This window comes from Epinephelus lanceolatus, chromosome 20 (assembly GCF_041903045.1).
Source record: "Epinephelus lanceolatus isolate andai-2023 chromosome 20, ASM4190304v1, whole genome shotgun sequence".
NCBI lineage: Eukaryota > Metazoa > Chordata > Actinopteri > Perciformes > Serranidae > Epinephelus > Epinephelus lanceolatus.
In genome coordinates, this window is record NC_135753.1 from 37,486,063 (window position 1) to 37,513,530 (window position 27,468).

Genomic DNA, 27,468 nt, shown 5'->3' on the forward strand with positions numbered 1-27,468 from the left:
TGTGAAGAAGCAGTGGGTCTGTGGGGCAGCTGAGTGAAGTGGAGCCTGAGGAGGAAGCACCGGTTAGCCCCGGTGTCACTACAGGCAGATTCACTCGCTACAGGGGCGAGGAAATAAAACCTGAACAGCCAATCAGAGTGATCTCTCTCAACAACAAGCTCCGCCGCAGATTCAACTTGCTCAATTGGCCGAGAAGTTGCAGACGCCAAAGTGCAGACAGTGCGGGACACACCGCAAAAACTAGGCCAACAGATGCTCACTGACGGCCCAACTTTGGTCGACGGCCGACCATCGGCTTGGTGTGTCAGGGCCTTAAGGCCTCTGCCTTTGAGTCTGTTTTTTTTTCATCCGAATTTGTTGCACATCTAAAAATAAATACGACTTCACATTTTGTCAATCGTGTTTGCACACTGAGTCCAAAACTTTTGTCCATCATCCAAATTTTGAACAGGTTCAATTTTCCGTGTTTTTCACATCTGTCAGAGCCTTTAGAGACATTTGACTAAGAATCAGTGAAGAAAATTTGGTGGTGGGACACAGCCAGGGTAACGAGGCGCCCAGAATCATTTAGTAAGTCAGATAGCTACTTTTAACAGATTATAATATATTCAGGTGGATAATGATGAAGAGGAAGATAATGTGGACCATCCTGAGGAGTCAGCTGAATGGTCAGAACAAGGTCCGAGCCATCAGCATGTACGCACTGCCAGTCATCAGATACACAGCTGGGATCATGAGCTGGCCAAAGGAGGAGATAGGAGCCACAGATATCAAGACAAGAAAACTTCTCACCATGCATGGAGGTTCCCACCCCTAGTCCAGCACCCTGAGACTGTACACTAGGCGGAAAGAGGGAGGCCAAGGACTAGTGAGCGTCAGAGCCACTGTCCAGGATGAAACATCCAAAATCCAGGAGTACATCAAGAAGATGGCCCCCAAAGGACAAGCTGTTAAATGAATGCCTCTGCCCTCATCCGGTTTCTGATGTCTAAGAGGTGGAGGAGCAAACAACACGGAGAGACAAGCCCCTACATGGTGCATACCACCGTCAGATAGAGGAAGTGGCTGATATAAAGAAGACCTACCAGTGGCTGGAGAATGCTGGACTGACAGAACGGAGGCACTAATCGTCGCAGCACGGGAACAGGCCCTAAGCACAGGAGCCATAGAGGCCAGTGTCTACCACAGCAGATCAGACCCAAGGTGCAGGCTGTGCAAAGATGCCCCTGAGACGGTCCAGTACACAATGGCAGGGTGTAAGATGCAGGCAGCATCAGTGTACATGGAGAAGCACAACCAAGTGGCTGGGATAGTGTACAGGAACATCTGCACCCAGTATGGACTTGAAGTACCCAAATCGCAAAGGGACACACCACCGAAGCTGGTTGAGAACAACAGGGCTAAGATCCTGTGGGACTTCAGCTTCCAGACTGACATACATCTGCTGGCTAACCAACCGGACATAGTGGTGGTTGACAAACACCAGAAGAGGGCAGTGGTGGTAGATGTGGCGATCCCAGCTGACAGCAACATCAGAAAGAAGGAACACGAAAAGGTGGAGAAGTATCAAGGGTTGGAAGAACAGCTGGAACAGATGTGGAAGGTCAAAGTTGACATGGTCCCCGTGGTAGTAGGAGCACTTGGGGCAGTGACCCCCCAAACTGGGAGGGTGGCTCTGCCAGATTCTAGGATGACATCGGAGGTCTCAGTCCAGAAGAGTGCAGTTCTAGGAACAGCTAAGATACTGCGCAGAACCCTCAAACTCCCAGGCCTCGTCTCATTTAACATGTGGCCAAAAATAAACTGTTTGCACTAACTGACCAGCCTCGATGATAGGAGTGGAAAACCAAGACTTTTTTAACTGCAGGATTTTCTCTTCAGCTTTTCACTCTCAAACATCAAAGGGTAAGTTATAAAACTCTATGAACTAATTCATGGTGGAGGGAGGGTCATGCATTTGCCAGGAGTCGTTCAGGGAGGCTCAAGGAAAAATATTTGTAGCTTTGAGGATGGTCTAAAAAAGAAGTTACACCCCAGACATCCCTCTCATCTAAGCAGTAAAGAACAGTCCCTCAGTACTTCTATTAAAAACAGAATCACCATTTCTATCAATATGAAACTAAGTAAGTGTGGCAGCTGGACACAAAGCACAGTGTTGATGCAGAGAAGTTTAGTCTCAGATGAAGACATTATACATCAGTCTGGGGTGATGTAATCAGATGGGTGAAAATAATGTCAATCATTAATTGCATGGTAGCCAGTGCATGTGTTTCTGCGAAATGAAGCTAATCATTCAGCCGTGTGCTGTTGACAGTCTTATTCATTGTGCGCGGCACGCCTGGCAGCACTGAAATAAATTAATCAATAAATAATTAATACAAATGTAATCACAGTGTAATGAAAAATGACCTTTTCACCTTGTTAGCTACAGTATAATTTTATACAGCAAAGTAGGTCAAGAAAGGACTGCCTCGTGCATTAATATCCCAAATACATTTATTGGCAGTGAAGTTTTTAAAGTTATGCTTTACCATTGAAACATTTTAAATGTATAAAACTGGGTAATCTAAACAAAGTAGATGTAGCCTACAGTCAGTTCTATTTAGCCTCATTTCCACCAAACACTTTCAGTATGGAACCAACAGTAACCCTTCAGACATGGTACCTAGACCCTCGGTTTGTTCAGACAGTCCTCTTAAATGTGGGCGGGGTTGTTGTCACTCACTGCTCCATCCAGCACTCGCTGTATTTCCTCATCAGCGGTGACACAGATGGAAGTCTGCACCTGGTTTATCGTCCACAGAACGAGGCTGCACGCCCACATTTTCACAACAAAATAGAACAGGCTGCAGTGAGAGTCTCTCTCCATGGGATATTTAAAAATAGCAGCTTTGTGCATTTAGTCCTTCTCAGGCAAGCTCAGGGCTTTAGTGTTGCTGTAGCCCACATGTTTTTTTTTTCCAAATGTGAGGATCAGAATATATGCAGTTCACATAATTAGGTCAAAATTAATATATTTTTTAAAACATTTGAAGATCCACTCATTCCTAAAAGTGTGATCCAAGAGAGACAATAAAAACTAAAGTAATGGTCAAAGTTGTCATATTGAAATTTAAGGTGTGCTGATAAATTCACGTCGTCGGCTCATGTATTGAGTAACATTACAAGTTAACATTCCACCTTAAAAGTCACTGGCATTCAGCCAATTCTCTCATTTTAGTTATAGTTTACTAATGTATGTTGGACTTGCCACGGTATCAACAGTGGTTACATGAGCCTCAAAACCAGACACAGCTCAGCCCTGAGTGACCGTCCTCTACTGACCAATCAGACTGCAGGGTTTCTAGCTCCACCTTTTAGTACCAGATCTGTGTGCTAGGTACCCCAACAGAGGGGGGACCAAACATGGGGACAGCACAGAATGCATCCACTGGTACCATCCACAACTTTTCACAGTGGAAATGGAAAAAAAAAGCGTACTGAAGTGAACTGTACCGACTGGCTGGAGGCATTATGTTTTGGGGACGTCCATACGTCCCTCCCATTCTTGCAAACATGATATCTCAAGAACACCTTGAAGAATTTTTTTCAGACTTGGCACAAACATTCACGTGGACTCATTGATGAACTGATTCGATTTTGGTAGTCAAAGGTCACTGTGACTTTACATCCATCTCATTCTTGTCTGAAGAAGTCCTGAAGGGAGTTTACTCAAATTTGGCATCAACGTCCACTGAGACACCAGAATGAACCTATTAGAAGTTGGTAGTCAAAGGTCAAGGTCACTGTGACCTCATGAAACATGTTTTTGGCCATGTCTCAAGAATTTAATGCTAATAATGACAAAATGTAACAGTGGTTATGGCATTAATGGCAGCTAGGTATAATAATGCATCAGTGGGTAGTACCATACTGAAGGCTTTACCTGTGCACTGGTGACTTTCTTCTGCCATCTGAAGGCAGCAGGCAGACCGTCTCTTCCATGATGCTTTGAACTGTCAAGCCACAAGTACGCAGAACAGATCCACTGGTTACATTTTGAGCAACCGGCATCAGCGTCACTGTCAGGGCTAAAAACTGAGAAAAGTACAGTAAAAAAAAACAACAAAAAAACAACCTCCTACATAAACAGCAGCTGGGGGCCTGGAGGCCTCGACCTCTGATGATGACTGAGGTTCAATTTGTTTCCAGCTCTAAATGACTGAGAATGATAAAGTTGCTGCCGATGTGTTGATGTAAGCAGGCGTTGCTCCATCAGGGACCGGGCCCATCGGCGTGACTTTGCGATGATGGACGTCCTGTCAGCCGTTGTCTGATGAAGATGACGCTCCACTCTCAGGCCCTGGGACCAGGCATATGACCTGATCCATCATACGCAGACACGCTGCTGCTTACAACCAGTGCAAGGGGCTTTTATTTTGCAAGCTTTCAGTGGAAGTGCTTGTGTCCTGGATCCTGCTCTCTAAACAAAGATGACATGATGTATCAAGCCAGAAGGACAGAGCCAATCAATAGCTAGTCTGGCCAATGTATCACCAGGGCAGGACACTGTGATCCCGCTCTCCATCACTCTGCTCATAGACCATGGAACTAAGGCTTCTCTCTCATGTGTTTAACTCCCTCGTGGCCTCTCACTGCCCTCCTCACTATTAAAACGTTTGGCCATCACTGGATTTTAAGTGATGAATCGCTTGTGTTTGGACCTAAACAGTGTATTTGGGGATTTAAAAAAACGTCCTATACCTCTACAGGTACCATGTTAATTTCTGTATGACAGCAATCAATTCATCTGATAAATCTGATTATAGCTATTTCCATTCTTGACAGTGGCCTGAGATGTCAGTTTTGGTTAATTTTGCTTTCAGCAGCCTAACATCCATCAACTGGTGACTAACTGCTTAATTTTTAAGAAAAAAAAAAAAAAACGTAAAGTACAGAAGGACCTTTCCTTTTAGTCTTGCACTCCCATTTTTTCATTGATGATAAAATTTTAATGTTTTGTGATGTTAATGTTGTCTTTTATTTATTTATTTTTTCTGTTGGCTTTGCTGACATACAGGCAGCTAGCATAGCGCTCTGGGCCCACACTCCAGTCTTCACCGGTTAGCTAACGTTGCCTTTTCTGCTCTGCACTGTGCATCACCCGTCCTTCAGACTACATCATTTCCAGCATTTTGCAAGGTTTCACTTCCTGCTGCAGTACCACAATACCACCTCGAGCCATTCAACGGCTCATCGTAACATTTGTAATAAGAGCATTTGTTGTTCAATGTCGATCATTTCGAGCTCCAGCAACAGTCTTTCTATCTCGGTCGCCATCTTCACTGTGACTAGAGCAAAGCCAGAAGATAAACAATGAACGAGCAAAGACCATAGACGTCACAGTCTAGGTAGGTATATAAAAGACCACCGCGCCCCCAAGCGCTTTGGCGGGGAATTGACCTATGGCTAAGCCACGCCCCCTCCACTCACTCTGACAAACTATCAACATTCAGTGCCCGGCGCTATGGCAGGTGTCACAGTACACGGCATTTCACAGGAGGCAACTGATGATTTTTGGAGACATAACAATCAGATGTCATTGAGAAGTAACCAAAAGGGCCTAAACTACGCATTGGAGGGATATATTCATCATTTTATTGTTGAGAAGGTCGATGAAAAGCTTAAATTACAAGCCAAAATTTACAGGTCACAGTGTACGCTTGTGAACCGCATCTGGTTGCCGTCACCATCAAAGACAACAAGTTAAAGTGCCACTGAAGTTAAGGTTTTTGGCTCAGAATATGAGAAAAGGATAACGGCCTTTTTACCATCTTTACCAAGAGTGTCTCTCCGTTAGTTTGGTGCTACAGTATTTACACTGAATCATTCAGCATAACGTTTGCCAACCTTTGTTATCTCTGCCATTACAGATAAGTTAATGAAGCTAAGCTCCAGAAGTTAACGTTAGCTTAACTAGAGCCCTTTGGACAACAGCTAACAATGATGTACGATCACCAAAGTACAAAACTAGAACAAAATAGGCTAATGAACTCCCAGCAAACAAGGTGACATGATGAACAACGCAGCTAGGAGCTAACGTTAGGCTAACTTTAGCTAACGTTAGCTAGAGATGTTAAAGATAACTTTATATTTCTTTCCAGCAAAGTGACAATATGTTGCCTCAAACACAATGTTGACTTACCTTAGAACAGATGTAGACATCATTGTTAATCTTATTCACGTTGAGTTGATGTTGTGGTCTAACGTTACCACACAACTTTATCCAAAGGAGACACTTTTCTCGCTTGAGATGTGGTTTAAAGTGTAAAAATACACCTGGTCGCCCAGCCTCTCAGGATACCTTGTGTCAGAGTTGCATGTACCCCATGCACACCGTTTGACCATTTTTAAACTTCAAATCTCAGAAAAAGCTCATAAAACCAAACAAAACTGACTTTTTGTAATGCATTTCAATGGACGTCCAGGCAGAGAATGTCCCAGTGTATGGGAATGGCTATACGCACTGTGATTGGCTCATCGTGTTTGAGGGCGGGACTTAGCCATAGGTCAATTGCATAGCGACATAGACCAACAGGACGCAGAACTATGATAGGCACACATCAACTGTCGAGCAATTGCATGCACGTTGCGTCGAGTGTACGCAGAAGCATAAAGAAACTTTAAGACGTGACCAAAGCTGAGGGTTGGGACGTAGATAGCACATCATATGTAGACGTAAAAGTCCACAGACAAAGTGGCAATACTTGACGAGTTGGGATGAGAATGTGTTGTTTGGTCAGAGCCAGGCTAGCTGTGTCTGATCTTTATGTAAAGCAAAGCTAACTAGGTGGTGGTGATAGCTTCATATTTAACATACAGTCATGAGTACTTTCCATCTTCTCATCTAGTTAACACTAAAATAACTGGATTTCCAAACATATTTACTTAAAGGGGTCCATTTTGTTGATTGACAGGAGACAGACTCCCAAACTTGACTACCAGCTGTGACACCCAGGTGACACACCCAGGTCAGCACCACACTGCTGCAGTCTCAACTCAATTATGAGTTCAGTGCAACAGCTGCTACAGAAAGTGGAGCTCTTCTGCAAAATGAAAGTATAATTCCTGAAAGCGAATGATGAGTACAGGCTCACTGTCAGCATCACAACAAGGCAGGCAAGTGTGAAATTATAGGATGCAGTCCCACAAATGAATCTGTATCCTGCGATAGGTGTAGCACACAACAAAGCTGGTGCAACGGAGCCATTCTAACAAGCTTAATAAGGAAACAGTAAAGTGAATAGTAAATAGTGAGAGCAAATAGTGCGAGTGGATAATAAACACCGTGTCATCTCATCTGTGTTCCTCAGTGTGTCTGCGCTCCCTCAAGGCATCTCTCAAAGTAGATCGCAGAATTCTCTCACATCCCACCAAATGTTAACACGTCTGAATGCAGTCAGTACATTTGGCCTCATGGGCTTCATGCTACAGTATGTTGGGGGGAGGGGATGTTAGTTTCCTTCCACTATCTCTTTATTTCTACTCTCATAAAAGGAAAACGTCTGCTGCTTCCCTCGGAGAACGAATCAAACCAGCCAACAGTTTCCTGTCAGTGTCTGACATCCTGAAATATGAAAAGCAACATTGAAAATGCAGGAAATGTTTCCCTCTTTGGAAGCTGCTCGGTGTTAACATGTAGAGATGTCTCTGTCTCACAATCACACAACACGCAGGGAGCTCCTCGGGGCGAAACTAGGAGTGGAAGGCACTAATAACTGATGTCTTCCTGATATGCAGCATGTTGAATGGTAGAAGCCAAAACTCTCCATTACATATAATAAAGTTCTTTAACTTTGGTTAGATAATATGGCTCAATTAATATGGAAATACGATGTGACGTAAAACACAAGAAACAAAAGAAGGCAAGTTGTTAAAGGTGAAGAATTATGTACTGGTAGCAAATGTGTTGTGAAAAGGAGAAGGAGGAGTCGCTTTAATGTAACGTGTTATAATTGTAACATGCATGTTTTCTCTTGCTTCAGAAGTAGCATCATGATGTCGTCATGCCAACATGTGGTCAGTGCAGCAGTGAACATCTCTGAGAAATATCAACAGGATTCGTCCGCTCTGCAGGAAACAACAGCTGGAAAAACAGTTTTACACAAGGTAAATGCACTTGTACTTGTATAGCACCTTTCTAGTCGTCTGACCACTCAAAACGCTTTTTACACTACAGCTCCTTTTACACTGCCAGATTTTCGGCGAATGTTGGGCCATTTTGCCGGCAAGCTGCGAGCATCTAGACACACAGAGCCAGATTGGCGAGTTGATCCGAGGTGCCCAATTTCCCGCCTCGTAGGGTAGACATATTGGTGGAACCTTTTTAGTTTAAAAAGAACGAGGCGGCCTTCCGCAATGGGAGGGGCTGTTGATGACTTGTGGGAGGAGCTGTTGATGACACTGCACGTGCGAGCCACTGGCGGTGGATAAACAGGAAACAGCTGATAGCAGGAATTAGCGAGCAGCTAGTAGCAAGAGGGAAACACAAACCTGACAGACACTGTAAAGATGAGCAACTGGGGAGACAAGGAATTGCGCGCCCTCCTTGTCCTCGCAAACGAAGAGGCCATTAACCGTCAGATGACGGGGACGGTGAAGAACGGGCCGACTTATGAGAGAATCACCGAAGGACTGACCAGCCGCGGCTTCCCTCCCATGTCACTGTTTACGTCACACACTGAGCTACATGTTTTGTTACTTGCTCGGATCAACTCGCCAATCCGGCTCTGTGTGTCTAAACGCTCGCAGCTTGTCGACAAAACGGCCCAACATTTGCTGAAAATCTGGCAGTGTAAAGGGGCTTTAGAAATATCAGTTTCTTTATTGTAGGACTGCCCCTTGGGATGTGCTCCATGGGCCCAAAAACACGTCTCACTAGACTCCATGATGAGTATGTTTAAATCATGGTGAATGTAAATGTTTGTGTGTATGCTAGGGTGACCATATTTTGATTTCCAACAAAGAGGACACTTGGCCACGACATAGCCTACTTAAATGATACTCGCAGTTTACTCAAAGATGCCTTATAATTTTAATATATTTAAAATTTATATGTATGGATAGAAAATTCAGTTATATTACAAAATAATTATATCTCTCAAAGACAGAAATTCAGATAGGCCCCAATAGGGGACACATACACACACTAGAGTGTGGCGATCCGACCCCGACGGTACCCGATGGGTCGGCAGGGTTTGGTCAGAAATGTAGCTATAAATTGTATTCGGGCTCGGGTCGGATTCGGTCAGCTTTCAGTGAAAATGTAGTGTAAAAATAAATAAAATCCTATTGTCTGTCCTGTTTATTGCTTGGGCACTGTTATTTACGTGACAATACCTGAACATAACACACACAGACACACATTGGCTGTTTGTTTCTACCTCTCCCCTCTCTGGAAGTCTCGGACCTCCAGCCGCCCGCCTCCGCCTTGATTACGCTGAAAATAAAAGAGGGAGACAGGTTTTCCTATTTTATCTTATTTTGTTTTATTTCTCCCTCTCCTCTCGCTAGAAGCGTTGGACCTCCCGCCTCCCGCTCCCGTCTCAAACACGGAGGTCTCCCTCTCCTCAGCTGAGCACCCACGGCGCACGCCCGGCCTGTTAAATAGCCTGTAACTACTGTGTGACACAAACTCAGTGCTTTGGTCATTAAATAATGTCGGGCTCAGTTCGGGTTCGGACAGAAATATGCTGCCCGTGCCGCACTCTAACACACACACACACACACACACGGAAAACCGGACATTATCATCAGTTTATAAAAACCCCCCGGACGCCCCGGACGCCCCGGACGGGACGTGAAAAGTGGACATGTCCGGGCAAAAGAGGACGTTTGGTCAGCCTAGTGTATGCAAAAGAAACAATCAGGCTACTTGTAACCGGACGGAGGAAATGGTGACCCTGCGCACAAACACACACACAGCTGCATCCATCACGCAGCACTCTTAATGTTCAGATATGTCAAATCCCCTCTTTAACCTGGAGGCTGTATGACATCTAATTCAGTCTTGCACAGGGCTGATAATGACAGTATTGATTTGGCTTTTGTTCTCTTCTCTTTCTCTGCCTTTCTGTCTGTGTTTGAGCACAGACAGGGCCGTGTCTTTTTAATGCATGGCTTGCTTTGCTGGCCTCGCTGTCCCTCACCCTCTGTCCTCCCCCTCTTCACCTCCCCCTCCCCGTCGGACCGGCGCCAGTCTGTCACCGCTCTCACCAGTCACCACAAGTGGGCTGGAGGAGGAGATGAGGAGGCAGTATGTGTGTCAGACCAAAACAGCTGTGCAACAATTTGTCTGAATTAAAGGCCTTGTTTGCCCAAATGACAAAAACATATAATGTCTTCTACTTCCTGTGCATTGGCTCCCAAAGTGGGTGTGACCCCCACTGATATAATGGGGTTGACAAAGTATTAAACACCACTCAGTATGATGCAAATCAAATTACATTCCCCAAAAAGTTGAGTCAACACCTCTCTAAAAAAGTGCAAACAAAAACTAAAGATTGATCAAGTTACAATTTACTAGGTAGGTGTACCTAATTAACTGGCAACTGAGTGTGGAGACGTGTCCAGGATTACGACTACTGCAGCATGGCAACTGGGTAAAGTTATAATAACTGACTTTCTTATTCAGCTAAGCTAATAGCTAACCTTGCTAACATGAAGTTTTATCGTAGGGAGCACTGGAACCCCACGGGGTGAAACCCTGGTCATGGACATCATTTTCAGCTCACATTGGTTAGTGTGACCTATGACGCTCTGTGACATCACTAGGTCAAAGTAATGATGGCCAAATGAAGCCTCATGAAACATTTTCTTTATTTTCTGAGCCCACTAGATGGCGCTCATGGTTTAAAGAGAGAGGCTCAAAGAATGGCAATTCAGTGTGCTTTCAACCTTTTGCTGAACAAAAAGCGCCATCTAGTGGGCTCAGAAAATAAAGAAAATGCTTCATGAGGCTTCATTTGACCATCACTAGTCAAAATGGGCAGCTGCATTGCAACTCATCTCTCTGCAAATGGTTCTTCTGACCTGTACACGTCTCCTGAGAGCTTACTGATACAGAAGTGGAGCAGTACCACCAGAGATCGTTGAGGCATCGTAGCATAGTTTAAGCAACGTACGACCGGCGGAGATGACGAAGAAATTTAAATAAAGGCCGAACAGAACAAATCTGTAATTTAGTGAAAATAATTTTCCGTCCACGTTGCAATGTATTTAATGGCTGTACAGACCTCCACCGTCTACAATGCTGCCTCCATTTAAAGGTACAATATGACGAATTCCTCCACCGTCACCTTGTTTGCTGTTGTGTTTAACTTGTGACTCCGCCCTCTAGCCCCATCTGTTGGCTGTATCTATGCCAACATAAAGGACGCAGGACGTATGAGGGCAGTGACATTTACAACATTTGAACATATCGATCTTCGTACGTAGAGGTAGTATAAATGAGCCTTATGTTTAGCATTGCTTCAGCAGGGTCTTGCATGTGAACTAACCAACCTACTTTCAGACCTGCTGCCATTTACACCTACGCAGATCACACGCACTTTGAATTGGGCTTTACCAATGCTATAGACCTTTTCATTGCTATGTTGTTGCTAGGAACACAGCTTCGGGCCATGTTTACTTCCTGTCAACCTCTACATTAACAAACACTCCAACAGGACATACAAAGGGACCCATTAAGAATGTTGTCAAGTTTAAAAGCTCAATACAACAGAGGGGAAACCCAACAGCTCCCACTCCTATGGCCTGTCCCAACACCCACACTTCCCCTAGAAATACCCACTTGCACTTGGTTGTGCGCGTTCACATTTAGGCTAGTGGTGTCCTAAAACAGAATTGAGGTAGCGGAAGTGGTTTCCAACACTTAAAACCCGAAGATGAAATTTCCCAGATCACCTTACAAAGTGAGCAACTTCGGCAAGTTTTGGAAAACAAGTTTTTTACTGTCCGATCTGAATGTAGGCTATACAAACAACAGATGGTTGGACTAGCGTAAACTCATCAGCGACTCGGTTGAACACAGCGTCAAAATATTTAAACAAATCGACTTACCCGAACAAAATCGATCAGAACTAGAAGACATCGTAGGCGCCTCCTGTTTTCAGCATTTCTTCTCCGTTGATTCATCAGACGAAGAAGAATAAACATAGCACACGCCACAACACAAGCGCTGGAGCCGGCATTTTCAAACCTGAATGACTACTGGTATCTTGCGTCGCTACTACATGTGATGTATGCCTGCACGTCTGCCACACTGATTTGCATGAAGTAGTGTCTCATTTCGTTGGGAAAGATGTCTACCCTAATATTTCTCACTTCACTCATCAAGGGTTATCTCACAAACAAGGGAAATAAATAGCAAGTGGAAGATTTAAAGGGTAGAAATGGGATTGGGCCCTACTGTTCTGCTGTTACGGCCGACTATGTGCGTTTGAGCTCATGTATGTGGGACATACAGAGGTATGTCCTATACATGCTTTCTATTGCAGCTTTTTTCAGAACTTCAACATCTGTCAACCTTTACTGGCTTCTGATACAGTAGTTTTGGTTATAGTTAATTAATAATCTGAGTCCCAAGTTGATAATTTCATATGTTTTATGACTAAATTAATTAATTGGCTATCAGTTCCCGTTTTCGAAGGGTGGTGCCCCGAGGAACTTAAATATTAATTACGGTTATTATTTAATGTCAGATGTTGAAGAAAAAAGAATAGAGTCTGTAGGCTCTGTATATAACGACAAAATCACTGTTTGATGTAACATTATCCAAAAGACTTATTGTAACTCTGATTTGGGGTTTGCCTGAATTTATAATTACACAAATGAACAAATGCATTATTTTTCCATCATTAAAGATGAGGTAAGACGGGAGAAATGCCCCCCTTAAGATCAAAGTCAATTTACTATAAAAATTAAAACATATTTGGATTTGATTTTAGCATGTGCGTGATGATGAAGCATAAACCAACACACTGTTGGGAGAAATAAATTTGTACAGCAGTCAATTTCATTGTTATAACACAAAAACGGAAATTTTGTTAAGGGCCATCTTGCCCCATTATTGGGCCCATAAGCACATGGTAATAAAAGCAGCAGTTAAAATGTGTTGGATTTAGTAATAGCATGACAAATAGAGTTATGTGACCCAAGAATATTTAGTAAAGCCAAAGCAATTTTTCAAGTAAACTGTTTTATATTTACTTCGTATCTGAGCAAAATTAATTTACATTTACTAAATAACTGGTGAAAAATGGTTTATATTTATTGAGCATCTGGTTGAAATGAATTATTATCTTTTAAATATCTGCATAAAAATAAGGTAGATTCACTGAATAAGATAAATTATATCAACTCACATTTTACCACATTGTTGCTCAATTCAACACATTTACATTTACCTGTACCTAAATTAATTGTTTAGATTTAAGTTTTATTTACTGTTAAAGGACTTTAACTTCTATTCAATAATACTGAATGTTACTGAAAGGTCCAAACAATGCTGCTGAAAACCAAGGTAATGTCTTACGTCCTCCAAACTACAGCGGGACATTATCTGACAGAGGACAGGAGACACTGTCTCACGTTCTCCAAACTAGAGCGGGACATTATCTGACAGAGGACAGGAGACGCTGTCTCAGGACACCAAAGTCACAGTGGAGCAAACACTGCAGACCTCCTGTAACAGACGACACTTCTAACATGTGTGTTGTCCCTCAGTCAGCAGGACACCTGCATGTGAAGTGTTTGTCTCAGGTCTTAATCTGTCCTCTCAGAGGGCGTTAAATGTGCCCACAGTTCAGTCTGTCAGGTGTGTGCAGCATTTCTGACAGGTGTTATGACAGTGTTGGTCAGTGTGTCTGCTCTGTGTCACATTTTGCTGCAATAAAAATGATTAAAGTCGATGAACAGACTGAAACTTTATCTCAGGAGGTCAAACTGATGCTGACAAAGTTTTCCTTTGCAGTTGGAAAAAAAGGTCATAAATAGCAATACATTTTATCACAATACTCAGCACATGGCAAAATGGCAATAATACTGTATCATGACCTAAGTATCGTGATAATATGGTATCATGGGTCCTCTCCTTATAATTACTGGGGCCACTAGAGGTCTCTGCCTTATAAAAAAAACGTAGACACAGGCCGTGATTTCTGCTTGAAAAAATGACCTACGTGGTTGTATTTGGGAGGAGGACAGTCTCTGTTGACTGGGAGCTACTCAGTGTCCAAAACCTAATTTTTATGTTTCCACAGATAAAAAGGAGAACCTTTATGAATTCAGATGACCTGAAAACTGCAGGCTAACTGCATGATTTTATCACATCAACAGAACAATGAGCATAAAATGAAAGAGAATTTGCATTTATTAGAGCTGGTTGTGTTTCTATCTGTATGACAAATAGAATATGTGGCAGCACAGAGGCCAGCTCAGTGATTAAGTCGGCCCACCACACTCACAGCAAAGGAACGAGTCAAACTTAATGCTGATTGCTCTCTTTTATCTTCCCATTGATCTACATTATCAAGTCAACAGAATAAGATGTCCACTAGACATAACATCAGTGCACTTCCATCTTTACATGCCACATTACTAATAGGATTTGTCACAGATGGGAAAATATAATGGTCTTTTTTCCCACTTTCTGGCGCCATTAAGCTGCCAATGCTATTTTTTTGTGCGAGACACCCCACCTTCTAAGGTAAAGATTTTATTACATGGTAATTTAAGACATGGTTCGTTCATCTCAAGTGTCGCCGCTGGACATACAAATCAAAAAGAGGCCCGCTGATATTTTCATTCCTCATCTTCCAAAGCCCACACATTATCCTTTTTTATAATCTGTATTTTATTTGCATTTTTCGCCCCCGAGGTGAGGAGAGGAATCCGGCAATGGCCATGAAAACCCACAGCTGCCTGCTTTTATGTGTCTTGCTTCACTGAGGACCTGGGAGATTTATCACTTCTTTATGTCACTGTGCCTTTTATGACTTACATTGATCATCAAGGTGTACAACCATTATCGTACAGAGTACATTATCGTCAAGGCATTTTTCACCTCCCCCCTCTGCCACAGGGCATGGAGAGAGAGACATCTGACTCCCATCTCCTGCTCTGTCTGCATCCAGCTGATCTACTCTGAAAACTATCTGATAAAGATGGACAGTGGTCAGAGGTCGTGTGGGGAGAAACAAACATCACACTGCAACTTCCACAAGTTGTGTATTTTCTATGAAGAGAACTCAAGATGGACGGCTTAAAAAAACGGATGAAAATCAATGCAGCACAACAGATTTAAAACTTTATTGTCATGTCAACACAGTTGATAAGAATTTGCCTCAGGACAGCTCTTAAAAACAGATACACACACATAAGTAAAAAAATATGACCTATGTGACCAGAAATATCTTTTTTATTCCATATATTCTTCTGCCGTGTGGCAACCTGTCACCTACATTACCCACAATGCAACTTGACCACTGACAGTATGATCAGAGGTGATCCTTAAATGGCTAATTTCAAAGAGGCTATGTCATTGGATCCCGCCATAGGAGTGTTCCAATGTCAAAGATCCTTGAAATTCTACCAAAGACCGAGTCCTTCCTTCAGAGAATTTTAAAGCATCCATGCATGTATCCTCAGCAGGCATGAAGTACCCACAATTCTTTGTGGACAATTTGCCGGAATTGAAAGCTAATTGCTAAATTTCAAGGAGGCTATGTCATTGAATCCTGCCAAAGGGTCAAGGATCCTTTGAATCATACCAAACACCGAGTCATTCCTTCAGAGAACTTTCAAGGATACATGCCAGTATCCTCAGCAAGTACCTTTGCGCACAATTTGCCGGAATTGAAGGTAGGGCCAGAAGGCAGTATGGAGATATTTTGTGGTTTCAATTATGTGTTTTTGGACGTTTTAATCTGGGGCGCCGTCAGCCTCCATTAGGTGGAGTTGTGTTGCTACCTCCTCTCCCCTTGGATCTCTGCAAGTGATGTGAGGACTCTAAAACTTCACCTGAGCCTCCCTCGGCATATGGGTGAGTAGATAATGGCTGAATTTTCATTTCTGGGTGCACTATCCCTTTAATGATGCACACCTGGGCGCTCGCTAGCCTGTTCCAATGTGTGTGTTCACCAAATGTTAGGATGGAGTCTTGCCTAGGCTTTGTAGGGACCAGACTTGGAAGGACCTGTCCTACCAAGGAAGCATCCTTGACTTTGAGAAGCACAAAGAAATTGGGGGTGTTATGCTAGTAGCACCTAATGTATCCTGTAGCCTGTAGCCTGCAGCAGAGATGAGTAGCGGGCTAATGAGGTCTGCTAGGATCGATTCTTTCTAAATTCACACCTCCAGATAGTTTTTCTTTGTAAACTTGTGGTCTTAACCTGAAGCAAGGGACATCACTTAAAGGCATTTATTAGCAACATATGCTTAAACAACGGTTCATATGATATTCTCCGAATTAGTGACCCATGAAAGATATGTCCTTCACGTAAAGTTATATAGTTAAGATAAAGTTACTGTGGTTAGGTTTAGGAAAAGAAACATGGGGAGAATGTACTTTAAAATGGCTCAAAGCTGTCTGATGTGGGGGTGAAACCAACAATCAGACATAACACCCACTTCACCACTACAAAGTCCCTTCTTTATGCCGCCTTGGCATTTTGACACAAACCCAATGACGGTGAAATCATGTTGCTCTCATGTGTGATTTTAGGCAGCATGTCGGCATTGTGGAATCAAAAAAACGTGAGGGGCGTGATATGTAACACAACAGCGTCACCCTCTAGTGTGACACATAACATACACATCAGCAGTGCTTTATGAACAATAACAATGACACAACAACAACAATCATTGTCCATAACAATCATTTACTGTCTCTGTTACATGGCGGTGGATCTCATCCTCTGCTTGGAGGGTAAGGAACTCCCGGACCTCATTGTTTTCCGATTTGTGGATATTTGTGGCCTCTGTTCTTCTTTGAGTTAGCTGCTAACTGCTATCGGATACAGTGGATTGCTAATAGAACACATCGTCAAACGTCACACCCATGCTGCCCATGTTCCCGTCCTGCCAGCTGTCCCGTTTTTACAGATATTGTTTTGGCACTGTTACTATCTCTGATGCTGGTTTAAAAGCAAGACAACTCTGTCCCCTCCATTCAGCAATGCCCCAGAACGGCAAGGCACCATAACAGCGTGAAACAGAGCGCAACATTCTGAATGTCTTCCAGGAGAGACGGTCTGATGGTCCAACATCAATGTATTCGAACAGCACTGTGCCCCTCCTCTCTACAAAGGCCATTTCCAACCTTGCTCCATATTTTTTACGTTTATTAGGGGAGGGCCATTATGTGTTGGAGCTGGTCTGAGACTGGGCAACCAGCTTTTATTGGACAACTTATACCATTCAGAATTTCAGAAGTGTTTCAGACTCAGCACTCCGGCTTTCTCATCAAGGCTCATTGGTTTTACTCATCCACCACATTTACTTCCCAATCCCCCATTCACCCACCCATTCATCAACCCCCTCATGCTTGTGCCTGATATATATGAATGTGTGTGTGTGTGTGTGTGTGTGTGTGTGTGTTAGAGGTTTCCGGGCAGCGGGAAGAGAGGTCACAGTGGTAATGGGAAGCTCTGAGAGAGACTGACAGGAGTGTGCATGTGTACATAATCTATTAATTAAAGGCGAGGCAGCAAAACGAATGGGGAACCTTTTCCTGTGTGATATCTCCATCACCGCCCCCACTGCTACTCCTCCTCACCCAGTCACACACACTCCAGGTAGGCACAGAAAACACACAGCGAGACATTTATTGAGAGATTAAAACCAAATCTTCCAGATTGCCATATAAAAAGGTAATTTACAATATTAAACTGACTTTTATCTATATGCAAATGACCCCCCCCTCCCACAACCTATTTGAATAATTTATGTGAAGGTTTTTTGGGGAAGTGAACTGAGTGTTTTTTTCTCCCCGTCTAAAATAACCTAGTTATGCTATAAAGGAGACTATTAACTTCCTTCTCCTTTTTCCTTCATCTTCCATTTCAGTTTTTTTCTTCCTAGAGTTTATTTCTTTCAATTACACCAATAGCTTTCCCTTCAGGTAGTGCAGAGAGGGGAGCGAACATTCACAGCTTATTGCGCTGCTTCCTGATTTTTTTTTTTCTCTCACCCCGTGGGCGTTTCCCTCCTCCTTCCTTTCCTTTTTGCCATCAAGTGTAGTGACGAGGGGCTGCGGCAGGTTCCTCCAGGCTCTGTCCCGCTGAATGTCATACATTGAGACATCAGGCTGCTGTTGGTAATTTCATCTCCTCCACTGGCCCTGTTTGTTGTCATTTCTTGCTTCTTATCAGCTATGACTAGCATCTCCAATACCCAAGCTGTCAGTCTGCTGTTAGCTGATCTGAATGAGAGAAGCTCCAGCGTCTGGAGATTATCATCCAGCCTCGTCACGCCTCTGTCCTCCCTGCTAACACCACTGCTACTACTGCTGCTACTGAAGAGTCCCAGACATCCAGAAAAACCAGCCTGTTCTCGTCCCCAGGTCGTCGAATAGGCTACAGATGCTTTGTCACTGATCAAAGTATTTGATGACAAGTAGTTTTGTTGTTCAAACCTGTGCGTCACATGGAGACACTAAAGGGTTCCCTATGCCTCACAAAAGCTCTGTTTCCAACAAGCAGTCCAGTACAGTTCATTTCCGTACACATTTTTTTTGTGTGTTTCCACTGTAAAAAGTTGTGGATGGTACCAACAGAAGCGTTCCTTAGCGTCCCCATGTTTGGTCCCCCCTCTGTTGGGGTACCTAGCACACAGATCTGGTACTAAAAGGTGGAGCTAGAAACCCTGCAGTCTGATTGGTCAGTAGAGGACGGTCACTCTGCTCAGGAGTTGTGGCTGTTTTCGTAACCACTGTTCATACTGTGGCCTACATACTAGTGATGGCCAAATGAAGCCTCATGAAGCATTTTCTTTATTTTCTGAGCCCACTAGATGGCGCTTTTTATTCAACAAAAGGTTGAAAGCACACTGAATTGCCATTCTTTGAGCCTCTCTCTTTAAACCATGAGCACCATCTAGTGGGCTCAGGAAATAAAGAAAATGCTCCATGAGGCTTCATTTGGCCATCAATACTACATACACCTTAAACATTCCATATGACAACTTTGACCAGTACTGCAGTGTTTATATGACAGACACTTTTAGTAATGAGTGGATCTTGAACTGTTTATATATATTAATTTTGGCCGGATTATGTGAACCGCATATACTCAAATCCTCACTTGGAGCAAAAAAAACGTCACGGAGCGTCGTTCCTGTGGGCTACAGCAACACTAAACCCCTGAGCTTGCCTGAGAAGGACTAAATGCACAAAGCTGCTATTTTTAAATATCCCATGGAGAGAGACTCTCACTGCAGCCTGTTCTATTTTGTTGTGAAAATGTGGGCGTGCAGCCTCGTTCTGTGGACGATAAACCAGGTGCAGACTTCCATCTGTGTCACCGCTGATGAGGAAATACAGCGAGTGCTGGACGGAGCAGTGAGTGACAACAACCCCGCCCACATTTAAGAGGACTGTCTGAACACACCGAGGGTCTAGGTACCATGTCTGAAGGCTTACTGCTGGTTCCAAAGGTGCTGGACTGAAAGGGTTTGGTGGAAACAGGGCTTATGAGATGCTGAGGGGTGTGACAAACCGTCAGTATTTGACGACCTGGAAATGAGCAAAGTTTAGGGAAAGCTAGAGTTCAAACATTAGCACAGAACTGTACCAGTACTCTTTGTTTGCTGATGGACCTTGTAAGCCAACCAGAAATTCTGTATATTCATGTGTGTGGTTTAAATGAGAAAACTGTCAGAAGAGTTGGGGTTCACTCATCCAAATTAAGTAGGATATCTACAGCAACATTAAAGATAATGTGAGATTTGTAATCACTCTCTGTTGACTTTAAAGTCAGTGAAAATAGGATGAATAGCATATGATTGAAATGATTAAATGGACACACCTCACTGTCCAGAGTTTTCTCTCATGTAGAGTAATGTGGATCAGATTGAACATACATCTACAGTTTGTTCAGTCACTATTGTGTTTTCTATCTCACTGACAAACTATTCTGCTTAATTTGCACATTTGGCAGCTAGACAGCAAAGTAGGTGGTGGTGCCCCTTCATTCCACAAAAAGAAGAATCATCTACGTCTGGTGTTTTCCCTGAGGATTAAATCCATGGGTAGGTTCGCTCCAGCCCTTTCTGCCATGAAAAGAGCCCCGTGCACAGAATAGATGGAGCGTTTTGAGGATGTGGAGCCTGTGGCTGAGCCGAAGAACAAACTCTCTGCCTGAAGCAACAGCACTGACTGTTAATGTTCGAGCCATCACACTCACAACCCAAATACAAAATTCTTCACCATTTGGAGAATCCAGGAGCTCACAATGAGCAGAACAAATGAGGGCAGCTTTGATTCTATTTGAGCAGCAAAGTAAGAGCTTTAGAAAAAAGTCCTGCTGAGTGCAGAAACAAAAACACCCCCCCCCCCCCCCCCGTCCCTCCACCGCAGAACACAGGTACTTAAAAGCAGCCGTGGCTAAATGTGATGACAAGGACAAGCTCGCTCCATCAGATTTCATTTCTATACAAATCAAGCTTGTCTCTGGTAAACACACACGAAAGTGATTTCAATGGGCCCTTAAATGTTCCCTGACAAACTCGAAGTTGTGATGATATCAAATGGTAAACAGTGCAGGGTGCAGTGAACCTGCCCATGAGCTCAGTCGCAGTGTATGTATGTGCAGGGCCACAGCAATGAATCCTGGGCCCCCTGGGCTGCACATTAATCATACTATCAAGATAATCACCAGTGAACTGTTTGTGATCATTGTTCCGACGTAGTGCATTTATTTTGAAAGCGACTGTATGTAAACGTAAATGTAAACCCTTACTGCCTCCATCATTGCATAACTTTGTGCCTCTAATTCAGCCTCTTTCTCTGGTGCAAGAACACACCCATGTAGAGACATAAATTATGATGAAGGATTAATGTTGGATTAAAGTATAGCCACATCTTAAGGTTAAGTTACACAGTCTTGCATAAATGATGGGTCAGTTAAGTGTATGTTCAACATATTGCTAAATTAAGGTACATGAGTAGAACCACTCAAGAAATAAATATTGGACGGAGCTAACTGTGCCGTGGAGGAAATTATGCCATGCTGTAAATATCTGCTATATTCACCTTCCTCACATAACAATACACTAGTAGCATAACTTAACTTAATGCAAGCAGATTTAAGATAATGTGAAACCCATACCCTTCTTCTGCTCACTAAATCTTATCTTTGCTCCCTCTCTACACTGGGTGTGTTGTAAAAGCAGCACGTCAGCAGCAGCACAGTGGCAGCAGCTGCAGCCTTCTACCTCTGTCTACACTCAATGCAACAGTACTGCTGTGGCACATCTTGATGGCAGAAATAGTTTACAGGCAGGTTCCAGGTATCTGGACTACTGATGATGGAAGTGGGGAAGGGTGAGCAGGTGGGTGGGGGAGTCAGGCGATGAGGAAAGGAGGGAAACTACGAGGGCAACTGGTGGAAGGAAGCGAAATGTCAAAGGTTAAGGGATTGTGAAATGTGGCTGGAGAGGATGGACAGAGACACGGTGGAGGGAGTCTGGTGGACAGATGGCTTGGTAACGAAAGAGGGAGCAGGGGACTTCAGTTGGACGGCCCAGCAGGGCTGATGGGTGGAACTGCTCTGAAGACAAGATGGTGGAAGCCACTCTGGAGGATGGGCTGAAGGTAACCAACATAGGTAACACTGGTCTGGAGGGGTTCAGGCAGGGTATCGGCAGTGGCGGCAGACTGGAGATCTGGAAGTCTGACGCGACGAACTAGGGTGCAGTGCTGGCCTTTGATAGAGGCAGTAGCCTGGAGATGTGGAAGGTCTGACCAGACTTTGGTGGGCAGGACGGACTAGGGTTCAGTCTTGGCCATTGATAGAGGCAGTAACCTGGAATTCTGGAAGGCCTGGCTGAATGTTGGTGGGAATGGCTGACTCATTATTCGGGCAGGACCTCATCAGGCACGGCCGTCTGGAGGTCTGGCAGAACATTGGTGGGCAAAGCCAAATGGAGGTCTGGCAGCGGATCAGTGTCACCAGGCAGCTGATTGAACCAATGGCGTCAGGAGCCACAGGGACCATGCCTTCTTCTGGGCAAGACATGCTGTGTGCTCAGCAGTGTTTAGACAACACTAATCACTGATGGAGCCGGACAATTGTCATGGAACTCTCAAGTTGGGATGGCATGGAAATCCATATTTTATTCAGTTTTGTTTCTGTGTTCTGTGGCTCTATACTGAGGTATGAGGATGATGTTTGCTTATGGCTGGAAATGATGTATTTTGCTGTTCTCATCTTTCAGTAGCTTTAGCTTGTAACTGAATCTCTATTAGCGTCAGCTGTTCTAATGCAAACCAAACATTTCCTGTGGTTGCTTCTTCATATTAAAAGCATCCAGTGGGAAAACACTGTGGCGCTTTTATTGTGAAGCAGCCACAAGAAACTCAGTGTAATTGTCACTAAAATTAGTGCCAGCTGCTATTGCTCAGAAAAATACCCTTACACTAGATCTGGATATTTTTGCCCACTGATCAGTAATATAAAGCCTTTCGTGTCTCCAGAGTGAGTTGTGTGAAGTCTGATATATGTCCCTAAGTGATGCCACTTGAGTCAGTTGGGGTTGAGAACTACAAGTCTGAGTAGAGTTAGAAAAAAGTGAGCTCACAAGGCCTCTGTTCCCAGACTTCATCACTACTTGAGGCTCTAGCAGCAGCAGCTAGCATAACACACTCGATGTAGGCTCCAGGTTTTGACAAGGAAAAAGACTGCATGGACCAAAAAAAGATGATAAATCTGATTTGGCTGGATTGAGTTTGACACTGCACACTGCCAAAAAGCTTCCACAGTGGATGCACTTCTGGTCACAGTCACGTGTGGGAAGTCTAAGCCGATATGCAGTGGGTGTAGACAGCTACAATGATTAAAACTGAAGCTGATGTGTTCTGTCAGACATGCATGAGATAGACGACTGAAAAACATGAAGTGCAGACGTGTCTGTCTGCTGACCGCGACCTCCTGCCCCTTTTCTCCCTCTTGATAGTTTTCTAATTGTATCATTAAAAAACAAACCAATCTAACAAAGCCTCCTCTCATTTAGATGATCAAGCAGTGAGAAGATGCGGCACACAGTTCATTTCAGCTCTGTGTGAATCTCATGAACATGGAGCTGATGTTTCAATTCCCATTATTGCCCAGAGACTGGCTGTGATCATGAGTGAGTCACACTCCCCATAATGAGGCTCCAGCAGACTCTTAGAGGTTAGCAGAGGTGCCATCTCGACGCCAGTGGCTAATTGATGATTATGTACAGTACACGGACTGGGCGAAATCATTCATTTTAATGGGGTGATTATTGGCAGGAAAGACATGCGGCCGAGAGGCCCCTACGTTGGCCTTGGAGGGACAGTCTGACACCAGAGGGGTTTACATCAGTGAGTGAGGTGAGTTCACCATGGTGATCTAATCTCCTGGCAGGAAGTATCAGGGGAACGAAAACACGTTTAATTTCCTGTGTTTTAGAGTCAGGATATGTACCTTGCTGCAGAGAGGTGTTACTGAGGCTAACAGGGAAGGAAAAAAAGCAGCCACGCAGGCAGACATTGCTGATATTATCACGTTTTAATATTTCTCTGCACAGGACTGTGTGCTCCAGGCTGATATCTGTTACTCTGAGAACATGGGACAAACAAAGGTGTGAATTCTCAACACTAGCAGGCTTAAAAATACAAATTAGTTTGACAAGTCTGACCATTAGTTACAATGCCTGTAAAAGTTTGTCAGTTGTGTCCTTGTTAAAGCTATGTAGTTGGCTCTATATTCTGTTTAAAGAAAAAGGTTAGGGGGTTATTTCACACCACGGTTTGAATGTTTGTTAGAATAATACCATTAATTTAAACCGGAATCTAACATACAGTCGCAGAAAGCCAGGGATTCTTTTGTCGAATCAGCTTAAAATGTCACAACCAGCCACAACTACTAATTTAGTGTTCATCAGTGTTATGTCCAAAGTCGTGTGGCATAAACTGTAATCTGCCAAAATCTGTGTGGTCCACAAGGATTTCAGCCCAAAATATATGACTGCGCTGAGGTATGGTGTTCCTCAAGGTTTTGTCCTTAGACCACAATTCTTTCATGCCCATTTGCTTTCCCTCAGTAAACTAATCCATAGCTTTTGCGTAAATGTTCTGTACAAAAATGGGACTCAGATCTGTGTCATCAATCAATCAATCAATCAATTAATTAATCATTATTTTTCACATGGAATGACATAAGGTAAAAGTCTATTGAAATGTGATCACATCAGCTCCTTTAGCATGTGCACTGTAATTTAGTCCTTTTTGTGTCTTCTTACATTGTTTGCTGCTGCTTTATGATTGTCCATGTCTCTGGATCGTTCTGGTTATCCATGGTCTTTGGCTGTTGAATGAGTAAAGTGTCCACACATGCCAACCCCAACAAGACGGCTACATGGTTGCTCCCCCTAAACATGGGCAGCGTCGCTCTGCAGCTGCCTCTGAACAGTGTATAGCAGTGATCCACAGCAGGAATGGGACAGCACTTCACAAACTAGTCCTTATTCACCACAAAGCACATGCCTCCTCTCCTTCTCTCACCAGAGTCCTCTGCTCTGTCCAATCGGCATATAGAAAAATAGCTTCCTGGTTGAATTGCGCCGTCCAGGATTTAGCAAAGTTTTGATGGATCACGGGAGTTTTAACAGTTCTTGATATTCTATGGATGCAGCACAGAGGTAATAATTTTCCAAGGCCTGTACAGTGGCTAGCAGGGCTCTAGTTTGGCTGCCACTAGCCTTCAACCTTTTGTTGAACAAAAAGCACCATCTAGTGGGCTCAGAAAATAAAGAAAATGCTTCATGAGGCTTCATTTGGCCATCGCTAGTTGATATCAATAATTTTCACGATAAATGTTAAATCATTGTTTCTTCAAGTTTAAAGGCAGATCTTTGTGAATGAGGTGCGCTTAATTGTGGTTTAAGATATATATTTTTTAACTTTCATTATTATCTTTCAGAACCTGACAGCGGAGTATTTTAAAAATCTGACGTAGGTTTAAAACAGTTATTACCAAAATAAGGTCAGTTAACTATAAATGGACAAAGAAATCTTAATTCTGCTCAGAAGCACACGCGGACAGGTTAAAACATTTTGTAAACATTTTGTACTTTGAAGATGTCGTGAAGTAATGTGGGGTCATTAATTGCCGATTAAAATCTATGTGACGTCTCTCAGGCAACAATCATATTCACAGAGAAGTTATTTATTATTAAAGTGTAGTCACATTTAGTCATGTTATATCATATCATTGTTATGAAATAGCTGCAAGACAGTCATGTGAACTTGCTAACTTAGCATTAGATGAGTTGACTATACAGCTACTTTAGCTAACGTTATGTTGCATACTGATGATCTGTGGTCAAAAACAGTTGTACTTGTAATAACTTTATTAGCATGTTGAATGTTTTTGTAAGGATATAATGTTGGGCATTAGCTAAGTGGCTAGTCTCTTCTACTACCACTCCCTCTTGTTCTTTATAGCAGGTGGAAACTGGCATTGAAGGTGCATTACTGCCCCTTCCACTGGGGTACGGGTAGTGATGGCCAAATGAAGCCTCATGAAGCATTTCTTTATTTTCTGAGCCCACTAGATGGCGCTCATGATTTAAAGATAGAGGCTCAAAGAATGACAACTCAGTATGCTTTTAACCTTATGTTGGACAAAAAGCACCATCTAGTGGGCTCAGAAGATAAAGAAAATGCTTCATGAGGCTTCATTTGGCCATCACTAGGTATGGGTAGTTTAATTACATCGAAGATTTATCAAACATTTATTATAACTCTATCAAGGAAAATTATATCAAGATAATTATCATTTTATCGCCCAGCCCTAATTAGAAGCAGCTTTGTGTCATCAACTTTACGGACTGAATGATTTGACACAAAATACACACTGTGCAGTTTTGACAACAAGTGTTTGAAATGATTTATGTTAAGTCTATTTGGAGAGCTATAGTGCCCTTGCCCCAGTATATGTTCTCTTACCAGACCTGTCACGATTTTTTCCAAACAACAAAGGTGGTGAGTACAAATTTAGCACAACCTGCCGACAGAAGGGCCACAGAAACAAGAGTTAACCCAGGTTAAATAAGACCTTTTCCTTTAGTTACACTTTTAATTTGCTGTATTCATATCAGTAGTTTAACTTAATTTGGATTTGGAGCTGTGAGGCAGCTTGTCTGTGAAGCTGACATGTGTAGACTATATTCTATGCATCAGGTCTCATCTATGAATAGAATCAGTTACCTCGTGTAGAGGTAGCTCAAAACAACAGGTGGGGTTGTGGATGATAAACATGCAGTTGATCAGGCTGTAGTTGTCTAAGGCTGCCACTAGGTGCTACTAGATACTTTAATGTATAATGATGTGGAATTTGATCCAGTTCTTATTGTAGTCAGTGTTATTAAGGGCTTCCTTTACCATAGCAACTTCCTCAACTCTTGGAGCTGTTTGCTGTCCACCGCACACTACAGGCCTTCTGTTTCTGCACTCGTTTGACGATGTCTTAACAAGGTCTCCTTAGCAATAGAATCCAAAACAAAATGTTGGCCTAATTGGCGCTGGTTAATAAGTTTATTTCAGGCACATGCTCGGGTGCCTTTATTATAGCTCAGAGGGGTCTTGTATTCTCCCAGGGCTTTTGTGAGAAATTAAATGAAGAATACATTGTGCTAATGAAGCTGCAAAGGGAATATTAGAGAAAGAGATTGATCAAAGGGAGAGTCTGTCATTTTTAAAGGTTACTTAGCATAGTGTGACTTGATTTTCAATTTCCCGTCGCCCAGAATTTGGCCTCTAAATTCTTATAAAGAATCAACATATTTTTCTAATGAATGCTGTAGTCTCATTTAACATTCTGCAGTCCTGTGTGGGCACAGAATGTGTGAAATGCAGTAATACGATCACTAAGATCTGCCGTGGAAGACTTTAAAATAACGTGATATTAAAGTGCTCATTGGTTTGTATAGTCAGAAATCATGGAAAGAAAACTCTTAAGAATCAACAGAAAAGCATAACTCTTTTTTTAAACTGGATGCTTCCTTTTACCAATGGGTGAGGTGCAGGATTTGATGTTAATGCTTTACATCCATCTCATCTCTCCTTTGATATAATTCTCATTTTACACATCAAAAAATCTGTGTGGAACAAAAATGCAAAAGAATCTTAAAGATATACCATTTCCTTTTTTTTTCCTTCTTTGAGAAGGTTGAACATTTGGTGTA

General features: G+C 43.0%; 1 pseudogene; it reads left to right on the forward strand.

Moving 5' to 3' along the window:
• Nucleotides 1–622: 622 nt before the first annotated feature.
• Nucleotides 623–27,468, forward strand: part of LOC144458872 (uncharacterized) — a 156,303-nt pseudogene continuing 129,457 nt past the window's right edge.